The sequence below is a fragment of the Artibeus jamaicensis genome, unplaced genomic scaffold (genome assembly GCF_021234435.1).
Source record: "Artibeus jamaicensis isolate MK-2021 breed Jamaican fruit bat unplaced genomic scaffold, CSHL_Jam_final contig_447, whole genome shotgun sequence".
In the NCBI taxonomy this organism is placed as follows: Eukaryota; Metazoa; Chordata; class Mammalia; order Chiroptera; family Phyllostomidae; genus Artibeus; species Artibeus jamaicensis.
Window position 1 is genome coordinate 4,071,428 of NW_026521834.1, and position 14,438 is coordinate 4,085,865.

Genomic DNA, 14,438 nt, shown 5'->3' on the forward strand with positions numbered 1-14,438 from the left:
TGACACAGTAGGTCCTCAGTCATGTATTAAGTAACAGTCAATGAAAGCATCAGGGAGTTGGTAGAGAAATAATTTTCAGTTCAGTATAAGACAACCACTAGCAGTAGAATATGAACAGATGCTACATTTTGAACTAAGAGGGTAAAATTGTTGGAGAAGTGAAAAAAAACCCTTAACAAGTACTTACTATGTACTTACTATGTTTATCAAGTACTTACTATATCCTTGGCATTGTCCTGGGCATTTTAAATGAACTGTTTTATAATCCTCACAATTACCCTATGAGCTAGGTATTCTTATCAGTCATTCCCATTTTACAGACAATGAAACTAAAACACAGAGAGTAGAGATTAAATAACCTGCACCTAAATCACACAACTGGTAAGAGGTAGAGCAAAGATCCAAATCCAGGTACTTCAGAGACTGTTCTTTACCTGGACACTATACTAGAATGAAACAGATTTTTTGCACACTTAAAGTAAGAACTGGGGCATGCCTTTGTGTGTGTCTTCAGGGTCCTTCATTGGTTTAATTTCCACTTCAGAGCATGACATCTAAAGGATTTGAAAAACATGTAGCGCTTCTGGAACCAGTTGTTTTGGGGTTCAAACCACTGCTTAGCTACTAATTAGCTGTCTGACCTTTGGAAGTTACTTAACCTCTCTGAGCCTGTTTCTTGATCTACTTGAATTCAAACTTCAGCTGTGTCCCTTAGCGTTTGTAACTTTGGGCAAGTTATTACATCTGTACCTCTTCTTCATCTGTAAAATGAGAATAACAATAACTACTCCACAGTTATGACAAATAAGATAATCCATATAAAACTATTGAAATAATAAATTATGTATAGCACAGTGTATAACATTATACACTAATGTATAATGTGTATATGTTATACACATAATGTATAACATTAGCTATTTTAATTCTCTTAATACACTCTAATACGTGTTCTCTATCCGCAAGGTGCTCAAGACATGCTAAGAAAGTTTAGGTGGGCCTAATAGCTTCCGGGAAGTAGGCTAGCAAGAGGAATTTAGCCTTGAGTTGATTAGGTGGAGTAGGGTGGAAGGGTGTTTCTTTCATTGTGAACCTAACCAGACCAGATCCCGGGAGGAGGTAGGAGGGCTCCTCCGGGAGGAGGAGCACACCGTAATTTCTCAGCAATCTGGCTAGCTGCCTTTTTTCTTCTGTTGTCGTGGTTTAGTCACGACAGGAACGTGCTGGGGTACGATGAAGACCTGGAAGCTCAAGGCCTTTGGTAAACGGAGACAAGCCACGCCCAGACAGCAAGGCCCAAGCGCCTAAAGCTACTACTATCGTGAAATTCCTGGATTTTATCGAGAAGAAACACCACCTAACTCAGAACCCAGTACTCTTCTCCAGTTTCCATCTTTAGAATTGGAAGAATGAGAACTGGCCAAACGGGAAACCCGGTTTTGGGATACTGGGGTACGGCGGCTGCCTGGGGACCAAAACGTCTCCAAGGTAAAGTTGCAGCCTGAAGCGATTTTTTGACCCCCGACACTTAATGGGCTGTTGAAGACCCGGATGTGTCTGGGACTGGCCGAGGTACCCATTAACGCGCCCCCGCTAGACCATCCCCCTCCTCCGTTTAGGATTGGGTCTCAAGTACGCCAATCATCACTTCGACAGCCACTCACTCTTCAAAGGTGGGGTGTAGTCCCGGCATCACCTCTCCTATTGGTATACAATAAAAGAATAAGGCGGGGAGGCCGGCTTAGGTCCCCCAATGGGCGTCGTGGCGTGTGGAGAAGGCGGAGCCGAAGCGCTTGGCAGCTGCCCAATCAGCGTCCTTGTTTGTGTGGTGCCGCCGCCGGTGCAGCCGCCGCCGCCGCCGCCGCTGCCCCCGTCTGTACCGCAGTGTCTGCTCCGCCCGCCCGCCTGGTCCGGCCCGCCCCCATCTCTCACCCCCACCCCTGGTCCCGTCATCGGGGTCCGGAACCCACTGTGCCATCGCCTCTTCCTTTTTCGACGCCTCCGCCGCCTGAGGAGGCGAGCTAGCCGGGAGTTACATCGCCACCGCCAGGTGAGGAGCTCTGGCCTAGGCCGGCCTGGCCGCCCGCCCGCCGACCGCCCGGGGGCGGTGAGAAGCGAGAAAGGGAGGGAGGCTTAGAGGAGGCGGTGGTGGCGGAGGTGGGGGAAGGGAAAGGTGGAGGGGCGGGGGAGGGGAAGCGCCCGCGAGCCGACGCCCGCCCGCGCGCCCCCGCCTTGCGTCCCCCTCCCCCCACCCGGCACCGCGCGCCCCCGCCTCGCGCTCCCACTTCACCTCATCCCCTCCCCCCCCCGCTCCGTGCGCGCGCCCCGGTCTTTCACTTCGGCCTGGCGCGCCCCCAGCTCGTGTCCCTTCATTCCTTCTCCTTTTACTCTTTCTCCCCTCCCTCGCGTCCCGTTTCCCCCGCCATCCCCGCTTTCACTCACTGCCTCATGCCCGCCATGCTCCCCTTCTTTCCTCTCTACGCGCCCCCCCTGTTAACTCTCCACCCCCAGTGGTGCCCTCAGGGTGCGGGGGCCGCTCCCTGCTTTCAGTCTTGTGTTTGGCGTCGGTTGGGACAAATGGGGTACCCTAAAGGGTAAAGGAAGCACGAGATAATTATCTTTATTTAGGTAAGATCAGGAACACAGAGCCCGACCCCTTTATTTCGTCGTCCACGGTTCCTTTGCCCTCCCTCAGGAGAAGGGAATTGTCTTAGTTTGTGTGGATACTTACCTTCTGTAGCAATTAAACCACTCCTTTCCTCCGCTGAGCTTCGGGGACACACCGGATCTGTATCCCAGTTCAGTGCCAGAGGGTTTGTGGAACTAGAACTTACCTTTCCCTAACCACTCGGTACTTAGAGTACTTTTTGCTTCCCTGCTCTTACACATCAAGCTAACTACTACTTTGAGTTCAGAGGTTTGGGTGCCACTCGCTGGACCGGGACCTTTCCCCTCTTATGAAGGTATGGTAGCCTCTTTGGACTCTTTCAGAGCATCAACTCGCCTCCCCATACACGAGATGTTAGTTCATAAGGCTAGTACTGAGCTGGAGATGGAAGCATTGTGGTGGGTGGGTGGCTACTCTCAACCTTTTCTTCTGCCGTCATCTGGAAAATCAGGTAGCCTCCCAAACACTTTTCTCATTTCTGATCAATGAGTATTTGAAGATCTTTTGTGCCTGAGAGAGCTAGGAGGTACTTAATAAATTTCAGCAAAGCAAAAGAGCAGACTGCAACAGAGATTTGGACTTGCCAGCAGCTAGAGTAAAAGCAGATCTAAAAGATACATCTTGGAGAAGAGCTGATGCTTTTAAGTTTTTGAAACATTTTTCTTTCTAAAAATTTATTGTTTGAATAGACTGTGTATACATATGATGCAAAATGAAAAGAAATGTTGCCTCTCACCTCCGAAGGACAGTGGGACTATCCTTCAGCTGGCTAGTCCCATTTTAAGTGTAGATGACTTCTGATGGTTTTCTGGCAGTAACATGGTGTCTGTATGTTGTCGATTCACACATTTGAGAATTTAGTGGTAACTTCATTGCCTTTTCTTTGATACACTGACTCACTCTTCCTGGAAACCTTATAACCACTTGGATTCATATTTTTGGTGCTGGAGCAGTCTTGATAAGAGTATTGTTCTACAGTAGCATTTCTGTTGGTAATTGATTGGGAAGGAGGCTACTTCTGCAGCTGCTAAAGGTAGTATAAGGAGGGGCTCAGTATATATTGAGGGGAAGCTCACACCTGTTGGAAATGGTGCTGCTTTTTTTTTGTGACTGATATCCAGTCTCTGTCTTGGGATGGGCTGGGTCAAGGATAGTCTTTCCTTGGGTTTCTTGAGCAAGTAGGTTGAATGAATAATGTGTTAATGAGAGTACTGATCTGGTGGTGCTGTCTTCCGTTTTTAGAGGAATGGAGTTTTTTAGTCTAGTGGCAGTGATAGTTATCACGGTAAAGAATGAAGATAAGTTACTAATCAGCAGAAATCAGAAGGCTGGGCCTGTGTGGTGAGTGACCCAATTTGAGAAGAAGTGAAGCTTATGGACATTTTTCCTGCCTATTTCTTACTTGAAAACATTTTCCGTGAGGTGGGAGTGATTTGTAGCTGACAGCAGCATCCATCTTTATTTTATGACACTGTGGTTTGCTTTCCCTGACTGTGTGTGATGTCTGTTAACTTCCTGTTTAGAGGCAGTCCAAATAGGGTCTGAATAGAGGCTGTATTCGAATACTTGTCTGGGAACAATGTTAAACCAGGTTCCCTGATCAGCCCTTCAGATCTAAGTTCTGGAAGTAACTTTCATTGCTGTGTTTAGCATAAGGCCACAGGGAGGGAGTGGTGAGAAATTTGTTCTGAACCTCATAGTTTTAAAGTATATTCAAAAGCCTGTGTGTTGTCCCCTTCTTTGGGGGGACAAATGTCTTCATCCACACCTTTTTATGCCTGGACATGGCTCCAAGATTTGGTTAGAGAACAGCAATGTGGATGAAGGGTCACTGTGTCAGTAATAGTATCCTAATTATTTACTGGGACCTCCAGATTCATACTAGTTGTAAGCAGTGTCTTGTGTGTAAACCAGTCTCTCGTTTCAGTTTACTGATTTTTTTTCCTTCCTTGAATCTCACACCCACCAAACTGGAGGTTCATATGTAGGGGAACAGCATCTGTGCTGTCCTGGTTTCTATACTCTGGACCATATTGCACTTTAGCCCTCCCATTGGGAGTCACGCTGACACGCAGCCCCTCTGCACTCAGCTCAAAGTGCTCATGTTGTTTGGCTTATTAAGAAAAGCCAAACCAGCTTTGGTTAAAACATGCTATAGAAATCATAAGATTTGAACCATAACTTGGACTGAGGGACTTTCTTTTCCAGATCCTTTTGCAGTACTTAAAGCCTTGATTACTTATCAGGGCACAATAGCTGGGCATTTTCTGAGGCAGTTTCAAGGAGAAGGAAAAAAAAAAAAAAAGACACGCACCCAGATTGACTGTAAATCTAGTTCTGGCATAAATGCAACCTATCAGACACTGCCACACAAAGTTGCAGTTCCCCTGCATTGGCTAAGCCTAGGAAAAGATAACACAAGGAAGTTCAATTTCTGTTGAAAAGCACTGGCTTTTGGGGAGGAAAGCTTCTGTTATCCATATTATTTGATTTATCCTTAGTAATCCCTGTGATGCTTTTTCTATAAGTTACTGGTTGGGGATTTTGGTGGTTCCAGGGTCCATGAAGCTGAAAACCTCCTGTATTTGTGTAGTAATGCTGAAAGCCTCTGAAGCATAGACCTGATGTGGAACACTCCCTCTTCATGTTCCATCTTTTACCTTCTCCCTTATGGATAAGTGAAATATTCCTCGTCCAACTGGAAAGGACTGACCCAGGGCCATTAAGGGCTTACCCTGTTTCATATATATACTTCATAGATGGTCTTTCTCTCAAAATCCTCTAATCTTTTCCCTTGTCTTAAGTTGCCATCAACTGGCAAGAACTATCAAGAGTTTTGGGTTGTAGTTCCAAAAACAACAGATGAATAAGAATATCTATTTTGTTACTTAAAAAAAATTTTTTTTTGCCCTGGCTGGTGTGGCTCAGTGGATTGAGTACTGGCCTGTGCACCGAAAGGTCACTGGTTTGATTCCAAGTCAGGGCACAGGACTGTGTTTGCAGGCCAGGTCCCCATTTGCGTGTGTATGAGAGGCAACCTATTGATGTATCTCTCACACATCAGTGTTTCTCTCCCTCTCTCCCTCCCTTCCCCTCTCTCTGAAAATAAATAAATAAAATCTTTTTAAAAATAAAAAAAATTTTTATAGAAAGAGGGGAAGGGAGGGAAAGAACCTTTGATGTGAGAGAAACATTGATCAGTTGCTTCTCATACATGCCCCAACCATGGACTGAAACCTCAACCAAGGATGAGCCCTAACCAGGAATTGAACTGGCAACCTTTCACTTTTGATGCCCTACCAACTTGAGTCACACTGGTCAGGGTTATTTTGTTACTTTTGAGGTATGAAGTGGTCAAATCCCAGACTTGAAATAGTCATTAGTAGTTGCAGAAACTTCTTTGACAACATAATTGTTATTAATACTAACCAGTGAACTATTAAGAGAAAGGATAATACTGCCTTAGCCATTCTCTTGTTGCTTTTCATATCTGGCTAGTATACATTTTAAAAATAATTAAGGTTACTGTTACTTGAACCTGAAATTCACACTTTAAGCCTTCTGAACAAAGCTTTCTTGATCTTGTTTCATTTGGGAGGAAGGTGGGATTTGTAATCTCCTAAATATAGGTTTCAATGTTAGTAGGATTTTAGATTGGGCATTAGTATTAATAAATTCCTATTATGGTTGTGAGGGATTAGGAATGTTAATTGGAGAGCTTGTATATCTCTTACCTAAAAGGTATTTATAAATTTAACTTTTTGAGAGTATTTTAATTTAGACTTTTCTGGGAGGAAGGTTGTAAGCTAGTAAGTGGCAAATAGGAATAGTAGAACACAGGTGTAGAGTCTAGAAATCATGGTTTAAATCCTAGCTGTTTTGCCACTTATCAGCTATATGACTTTGGGAAAGGTTCATAATTTTTGAATTCTCGTTTCCCTCAGAATAAAAACCAGTCCTTACAGTAACATATAAGGTTTTACGTAATCTGCCTGCTCTCTCCTCTCCTCTTTTTGATCACCTATTATCTTCTTTGCTCATTCCGTTCCTTAAACATAGGGATTGGCAAAAGTAGGTTTACACTTGGAGTATGTGAAACTGTTTATTTTTGTATTAGTTATTAATGTATTATTTGTATTACATCTATAAACCTACTTTTGCCCATCCCTGTATATCAGCCACATTCTTCATTTTAGGACCTTTACACTAGCTATTCCCTCCAGTGAAAAAGTGAGAAATAGTGATTTTTTTCCCCACAGAGATAATACAAACGAATACTTTTCTAACATCCAGTCTTTGTTTAAATGTTACCTCTTTTTAAGTATATGTTATTGATTATGCTATTACAGTTCCAGTTTTTTTCTCTCCTTTATCCCCCCTCCTCCCTGCACCACCCCACCGTCCAGCATTTCCCTCCCTTTTTAGTCCATGTTCATGGGTTATACATACAAGTTCTTAGGGTTTTCCGTTTTCTCTACTATTCTTAACCTCCCCGTCTATTTTGTGCCTACCATTTATGCTACTTATTCTCTGTATTTTTAACTGTTTTCTCCCCCTCCTCACTAATAACCCTCCATGTGATCTCCATTTCTGTGATTCTGTTCCTGTTCTAGTTGTTTACTAGCTTTTGTTTTTGCTTTTTTAGGTTCAGTTGTTGATAGTCGTGAGTTTGTTGTCATTTTACTGTTCACAGTTTTTGATCTTCTATTTCTTATATAAGTCCCTTTAACATTTCATATAATAAGGGTTTATAAATTCCTTTTACTTGACCTTATCTGGGAAGTACTTTATCTGTCCTTCCATTTTAAATAACTTTGCTGGCTAGAGTAATCTTGTAAATGTCACCTTGTCAATGGGACCTTATTCTACCCCTGTGTAAAATTTTACCATCAACTGCCACCCCTCACATTTAATTCTTTCATATTCTGTTTTCTTTTTCATAGCACTTACAACTTTATACCATACTTATTTGTTGCATTTATTACTTTTTGGTCCCCTTTCTATTATATAAGGTCTATGAAGGTATGGATTCATTTTGTTTTGTTTAATGCTTAGTACAGTACCTAATGTGACATATAGTTAATACTCAAATATTTGTTAATCAAAGTAGGAATAACTTTTCCTAACCTTATGTTTGTTTATATGACAGTATGAAATGTGGTAAACATAATGTGATATCTTAAAACGTTTTGTGAACTTTGAAGCATTATACAAATAATGATTATGTAACAATTGTCTTCCCATTAAAATGGTAAATAAACTTGATTACTGAAAAAAAACCCACAAAACTTCATATACTTAAGTATTATCACATCTCTCCTAAACTCCGGTTGTCTGTTGTGTGCTAGACATAGCCACCTCTATTGCATTGGTACCTCAAAGTAAACATTTTTATCATCTCCCCTTCTGTGACTCTTTGAGTCACCTAAGCCAAAAATGTGAGCATCGTTCTCAGTTACCTCTTTCTTATCCATTTCTAAATATTTCTGAATCTGTACATTTTCTTGTGTTTCCATTGCTGGTCTTCTCATTGATCCCTACAGCAACATTTATTGGAATATTGCCATAATCTCTTATAGTTCTCTATGTTTTTAGTCTTTTGTTTCTTTTAAAATTTCAATCATACTATCTTCAAAATGGTCTAATACAGAGATCTGATTATTCTGCTTCTCCTTCTCAAAAGTATTCTATAGTTTCCAATCATTCGAAGGTAAAATATGAAACTTTAGATAGTATTCAAGGCCCTTTATAATTTTGGCCTTTGCTTTTCTCTCCAGCCTTACTTTTCTCCCTTACAGTTTTTACACGAGCAAATAACAGTTCTTTTAGTTCCCAGCTCAGCTCCCAAATTTCATTTCAAATGCTGCTTTCTCTGGGAAGCCTTCTGTGACTTGCCCAGAGACTTAGATGTGCTGCTTTCTTCTTTGCTCTCAACTCTAGTTTAGAAATATTGTCTCTCTCAAGTGGTCTTTTAACACCCTGAAAGAAGATATTGTATCTTTTTACTACTGTGTCTCCAGTGCCTAGCATGGTGCCTGTCACTTAAAAGATATTTTAAATATAAGTAATCCTGTGGGTTGAAAAAATGCTGCATACATTTAGAAGATTCTCCTTTTGTTATGTTCTAGAGGCAAAAGAGCAAGGTTAGAGTTTTTAGTTCTGCCATTTATTATCTTTGTGACCTAGGTTGAGTCACTTGAAGTCTCCCAAGCTGTGGTGTCCTCAGGTGAGAAATGAGGATCAGTAGCTGCTTTATCTGTTTCACTAGGTTTCTTTGTCAGTCAAAGGAGATTATACATATAAAGCACTTTATAAACTGTAAAGCACTGTATAATTGTTCATTATTATGAACTGATATAAGCTTAACTTCCTCATTAGTCATTTTTCCTTATAGATATGAGGCCATTTCTATCATTGAAGCTATAAATACTCTTATACAACATGTATTCTCTTTATATTCATTGTTGTCGATAGGTGTTATAAACCCCTGTATATCATCTTAAATGTGGCAAATTTAAAGGCTTTGTCCGTATCCCAGTGGATAAAAAGGTTGCAAAATTCTGAGAAGTTATACTTTTCATGGAGTCTTAGTCATGAATTCTATACTCTCAGACTTAAAAGAAATTTGCACTTTTTTCAACTTTTAGAACTGAAAATGTATTTTAAAAATGTAAATGTGAATTCATTTATTGAGCACTTTGTGTAAGGCTTTTTACTATTTTAATTCTTACACTAACTATGAGGGAGATTTTTTTTTACAGATGAGAAAAAAACGTAATCCAGAGATGTTGTAATTTTGCTGGAACCTCACAGATTAATGGTGAATCCAATATTACTTGAATAACTCTGACTCCAGAAGTTGTGATCTTATACTCCTAACATTTCTCAAAGAATTGTTTTGCCTTTAAAACAACAACAACAACAAAAACCATGATAGTCCTGAGTATTAATAGGTCTTAATGTAAAAAAGAAAATTACGTAATTAAATAGGGTTTAGAAAAATTCTGGGTTAAATTAGAATAGGTTTCGCCCTGGCTGGTGTAGCTCAGTGCATTGAGTGTGGGCCTGCGAACCAGACAATGGAGGTTCGATACCCAGTCAGGGCACATGCCTGGGTTGCAGACCAGTTCCCTGCAGGCCAGTTCCCAGGAGGGGACGCATGAAAGGCAGCCATACATTGATGTTACTCTCCCTCTCTCCTTCCTTTCCCCTCTAAAGATAAATAAATAAAATATTAAAAAAAATAATAGGTTTCTGTTTTTTTTTTTTTTAATCTTCACCTGAGGACATTTTTTCATTGTTTTTAGAGTGAGGGGAAGGGGAAGGTTGGGGGCAGGGGGGGGAGAGAGAGAGAATGAGAACATCAATTGGTTGCCTTCTTATACATGTCCTCCCTGAGGAATCGAATACTCAACCTTAACATCCATGGAACGATACTCCAACCAACTGAGCCTCACTGTCAGGGCTATCTAAGGCAGATTTTTTTTTTTAAAAGAATTTATTTGCCCTGGCTGGTGTAGCTCAGTGGATTGAGCGCAGGCCTGCGAACCAGACAATCGCGGTTCGATTCCCAGTCAGGGCACATGCCTGGGTTGCAGACCAGTTCCCCACAGGCCAGTTCCCAGCAGGGGACGCACGAAAGGCAGCCATACATTGATGTTTCTCTCCTTCTCTCCTTTTTCCCTCTAAAGATAAATAAATAAAATCTTTTAAAAAGGAAAAAAGAATTTATTTATTTATTTTCTTTAGAGAGAGGAGAAAGGAAGGAGAAAGAGAGGGAGAAAAACATCAATGTGTGGTTGCCTCTCACCTGCCCCACACTGGGGACCCAGCCTGCAACCCAGGCATGTGCCCTGACTGGGAATCAAACCAGCGATCCTTTGGTTCACAGACCACGCTCAATCCACTGAGCTACAACAGCCAGGCTAAGGCAGATTTCTTTACTGCATGACTTCCCATAGTCTTGCAGGTCTAAATATATACATTGTACATTGGGGATGATAAAAGGATGCATAACTTCTTGAAATTATTTGACTATGAAAAAGCATCTTAGAGTATTAGTGATGTTACTGAATGCTTTGAGAATATGCTTAGCTATTCTGCTTCCCTATAGTCCTCTGTGGGTTGAAGTTTTTTAAAGGGTTGTAACTTTGGAGTGAAGGAATTGACTGCTTTTGTGTGCTGGTTTTGCAGAGAACTAGTATGGTGACATTAGGCCAGGTATTTTTTAGAAAGTTCACTGAGACTTTGCTGCCTTTTTCCCCCATGAATTTTCTAAGGCAATGGCACAGCTTATCTAACTTGGCCCTACCTTCATTGAGTTCCCAGATGGATAACTGTAACTAAGCGGTTAACCCCCACCTTCTTTTATCTAAGCTACTAGAAGCAGGAGAGTAAGGTTTCCACTTTTTTCAGTGAGCAGAAACCCTTTCTTTCTGTTAAGATGGCTGTATCACAGTGAGAAATCTGTAAAGCCCATGATTCTTTATCTTTTGTGAGACATGTAGACAGATCTGGGGATCAGGGGAGAGAAGGTCAGTACCTTTTATTTTTCAGTTTTTTTAAAGGTGATAATGTTGATCTTGAAATTAAAACAAAATAAAACTTTGAGATATTTGTTCTGTATCATTTAAAGGCATAAAGGTTACCTGAATGGCTTTCAACCCCAAATTCAACACTTTTATAGTTTGAGCTACCAGTGAAAAATATTGAAAATATTTTCTCAATAGGATAACACTTTTTGGAGAGGGGGCAGTTTTTCAATCACTCTTTAACATTTATATGACTAGATTGATGTGTTGCTATAGGAGGTTGAAGCAATTGGTCATGTGCATTGCTACTGCCCACGACAGGTTGGCTAGAACAGCCTGTATTAAGTTCTATATATTTAAAAGATTTTATTTATTTATTTTTAGAAAGAGGGGAATGGAAGGAGAAAGGTTAGAGAAACATCAGTGTGTGGTTGCCTCTCATGTGGCCCATACTGGGAACTGGCCTACAACCGAGGCATGTGCCCTGACTGGGAATCAAACCAGCGACCCTTTGGTTTGCATCCCGTGCTAATCCACTGAGCTATACCAGCCAGGGCTATTTATTTATTTTTAGACAGAGAGAAAGCGAGGGAGAAAGAGAGGGAGAGAAACATCAATGTGTGGTTGCTTCTCTCACACCCCCTTCTGGGGGACCTGGCATGCAACCCAGGCATGTGCCCTGATTGGGAATTGAACTGGCGACCCTTTGGTTCACAGACGGGTGCTCAGTCCACTGAGCCACAGTGGCCAGGGCTTAAGTTATATTTGGTGAATAGCATCACAATCTTCCCATGTACTAGAGGTTAGCCTATAATAAGTGTCCATGAATAAATTAATGTTACTCTGACGCCATTTTTCTCTCATTTCATAATCCAGGTAGTAGAGAATGCTCAGTTCCTTAACTGAGTGCATTGTGAATTTGAACCTTTGGCTTTTTAAGAGTATTTTAAATCCAGATATTTTCTGCCAGATGAATGGAAACTAGGAAATGAACCTCTTTTTTTTCTTTTTAATATATTTTATTGATTATGCCATTACAGTTGTCCCATTTCCCCCCACCCTGCACACCCCCTCTCCCACCATCCCCCCACTTTAGTTCATGTGCATGTGTCACAAGTTCTTTAGATTCTATATTTCCCATACTATTCTTGCCCTCCCCCCTATCTATTTTCTACCTACCATCTATGCTACTTATTTTCTGTACCTTCTCTCCCCTTCTCCTACTCCCCTGTTGCTAACCCTCCATGTGATCTTTATTTCTATGGTTCTGCTCCCGATCTAGCTGTCCTCTTAGTTTGTTTTTGTTTTAGGTGCGATTCTTAGTAACTGTGAGTTTGCTGTCCTTTCACTGTTCATCTTTTTTTTATCCTCTTTTTCTTAGGTAAGTCCCTTTAACATTTCATATAATAAGGGCTTGGTGGTGATGAACTCCTTGAACTTGACCTTATCTGAGAAGTGCTTTATCTGCCCTTTCATTCTAAATAAAAGCTTTCCTGGATAGAGCAATCTTCGATGTAGGTCTTTGGATTTCATGACTTGGAATACTTCTTCCCAGCCTCTTCTTGCCTGTAAGGTCTCTTTGAAGAAATCAGCTGACAGTCTGACGGGAACTCCTTTGTAGGTGACTGTCCCCTTATCTCTTGCTGCCCCTAGGATTCTCTCTTTCATTTTAATCTTGGCTAATGTAATGATGATGTGCCTTGGTGTGTTCCTTGTTGGGTCCAACTTCTTTGGGACTCTCTGAGCTTCCTGGATTTCCTGGAAGTCTATTTCCTTTGCCAGATTGGGGAAGTTCTCCTTTATTATTTGTTCAAATAAGGTTTCCACTCGTGGCTGTTCCTCTTCCCCTTCTGGTACCCCTATAATTCAGATGTTGGAACGTTTAAAGATGTCCTGGAGGTTCCTAAGCCTCTCCTCATTTTTTGGAATTGTTGTGTCTTCATTCTTTTCTGTTTGGATATTTTTTCTTCCTTGTGGCTCACTCCCTTGATTTGAGTCCCAGTTTCCTTTCCATCCCTATTGGTTTCCGGTGCATTTCCCTTCATTTTAGTTAGTGTAGCCTTCATTTGTTCCTCTAATTTGTGACTAAAATCAACCAGTTCTGTGAGCATCCTGATCACCAGTGTTTTGAACTATGCATCTGAAAGTTTGGCTATTTCTTGGTTGCTTAGAATTATTGGCTCTGGGGCTTTGAGCTGTTCTTGAGCCATAATGTTTTGGTCTGTTTGCGCCCGTTATGGATGAGGGGCAGAGCCTTAGGTGTTCTGCAGGGTGGGGCAACCTGAGTTGCTGGGTTGTGATGCTGTGTGTGGGGGTGGGGTCAGAGAGGGACAATGGCGTTTGTTCTCCTCTCTCCCCCCTTCCACTTCCCAGAAGCAAATTGGGCCCTTCTGGTGCTGGTTCCCGGGTGTGTGGGCCTCTGCACCCTCTAGGACCCTGTGGGTCTCTCCAACAAACTCTCTGTGAGCCTGGGAGCTTCTCCCAGCACCTCGACCCTGAAAGTTTTTCCAGTTGATGCTTTTAGGCTTTAATTCCCGTCATTGGGGCCCTAGCCTGCGTGGTCTGTCTCACTGCTTGCTCCTTCGCCTGGTTTATCTGAGTGTGAAAGTGTGACCTTGGTCAGCCAGCTGCCTTGCGCCCCCACTGGGTCCACCCATTGCCACCCCACACCTGGGATCTGCCAATGGCCATCTGCACACCTGGGTGTGGCCTGCCTGGCCCCTTTTTCCTGCTGGAACCCCACTCTGCTAGCTGCTGACTCTGCCCCTCTTACCAGTCTGGCTGAATGGTTCGTTGTTGTTGGACTTCTGTACAGTTCAATTTTCTGTCTTTTGGTTGCGTTTTTGTTACTAAACCTTTGCTGTCTTTAAACTTGATTGTGCGAGGAGGCACAGTATTTCCACCTACGCCTCCATCTTGGCCAGAAGAGAAAATGAATCTCTTATTGCACTAAGATCCAATCTGAGGTTTTCGTTAGTCTGCATTTTAAAGGACTTTTTTTAAAAGAGAACTTATTTTCAGACAGAGAAGAAGGGAGGGAGAAAGAGAGGAAAAGAAACATCAGTTGGTTGCCTCTTACATGTCCCCAACTGGGACCTGGTCCACAGCCCTGTCATGTGCCCTGACTGGGAATTGAACCTGTGACCTCTCAGTTCACAGGCTGGTGCTCAGTCCACTGAGCCACAGCAACCAGGGCCATTTTTAATTCTTCACCTTTTTGCTTGGAGAGATATTTCCCA

General features: G+C 42.1%; 1 protein-coding gene across 3 annotated transcripts in view; it reads left to right on the forward strand.

Annotated features, from left to right (window-relative positions):
- The first annotated feature begins 1,817 nt into the window (after positions 1-1,817).
- GATAD2B (GATA zinc finger domain containing 2B) overlaps positions 1,818-14,438 on the forward strand; it is a 94,390-nt gene continuing 81,769 nt past the window's right edge. For all 3 annotated transcript variants that reach the window (XM_053666205.1, XM_037162518.2, XM_037162520.2), the window contains exon 1: positions 1,818-2,050. The gene's annotated coding sequence lies outside the window, so the exon portion shown is untranslated. The remainder of the gene's footprint in view (positions 2,051-14,438) is intronic.